The sequence below is a fragment of the Trachymyrmex septentrionalis genome, unplaced genomic scaffold (assembly GCF_001594115.1).
Source record: "Trachymyrmex septentrionalis isolate Tsep2-gDNA-1 unplaced genomic scaffold, Tsep1.0 scaffold423, whole genome shotgun sequence".
In the NCBI taxonomy this organism is placed as follows: domain Eukaryota; kingdom Metazoa; phylum Arthropoda; class Insecta; order Hymenoptera; family Formicidae; genus Trachymyrmex; species Trachymyrmex septentrionalis.
Genome location: NW_017305594.1, coordinates 37,203 through 38,596, shown reverse-complemented (window position 1 = coordinate 38,596; position 1,394 = coordinate 37,203).

Genomic DNA, 1,394 nt, shown 5'->3' with positions numbered 1-1,394 from the left:
ACTATGTTGAGAAATAAATCGCCACTTTTCCAAAATTTTCGTTTTTCTTTTGTAGGCTAAGTACTTATCGGACCGCCCTCGTATATTACTATCAAAATATATTAATCATATAAATAACAATTTTTTTGTAATTATTATTTTACCGAATTATAATAAATAAAAGTTGATTACATATTATCTTTTTAAATTTCTTTTCGTCTAACTCGCACACTTATTGACGAGTGCAGTATAACGGCGACGAAGCGGACTCAGCGGCCAGCGTGGCACCGCGGAAATTATTTTCTTCCACGCAGATAATATCAAATGATCATTCTAAAAAAATATGACTTTTATAAAAAATTTAACGAAGAATATGAAACATTTCGTTGAAGTTATCAGCTTCAATTCGTCAATATGCATCATTCAAAAGTGACGTAAATAGAAAGCGTCTATTATGCGGAGAAAATTATGGAAAAAGACACGATACTATTATGTATCTTTGAACATCTAGAATAATGCAAAGATACGTTTATATTTGCTCTGTAATAGTACATACATATGAATAAAAATTCCGAGAATAAAAGTAATCCAATTTAGATTATCTGCATATAGTTTTAGTCTGTCGCTCAATACTTGGTTAGTTGATATGTACTTCAGCCTTCAATGTACATATGATATCTTACAGTATAATTCTCATGAGGTTCCTAGACGATCTGTAGAAATAAATTATTCTTGAAATTTTTATGAAGAATATTAAACGCGTTTGTGTTTCGTGCTACAAGAATTCAAATTATTAGTCGACTGCGGAAACATGACGAAGACGCTGCAGACAGCTCTCGCACCATTATTTATCATTGGCTCGTTCTTCAGTTTGGCCTTCTTTGAATATCCATTTGGGCAACCAAGACCGTATCTCTCTGGCCTGTATACCTTGAGCACATGGAGCTTTTTTACGTATTACTGGTACTATCCATATTATGTGAATAATTTAAAAAATAATTTACCCTTATGGATGGAAATAATAAAAATGATTACTGTGATTGGATCGACGCTTGTTAGCTATTTTTATTTTAAGGTAAAAATTTTAAAATGTACTTATAGTCTATTAGTCTCTAATATTATTTAATTCGTCAAAATTCTTTAACTTTTAAACACAATTAGTTAAATAAATAAATATAAATAAGGACTCTCAATATTAAACAATACAAATAAAAAATAATAAAAATTCAGATGAAGCTAATGAGAATCATACGTCGAAAAGATAGCAGAAGTAGATAATTCTCAGATGTTAATGTTATCTTCATTTTATTAGGTGTACAAAAAAGTTCTGAGCTTTAGATTTGATACAACCGAAATAACAATTTAAATTTTATATATCTTCCCGCCCTTTTGGGGTTTTAAAACAGTAACATTTA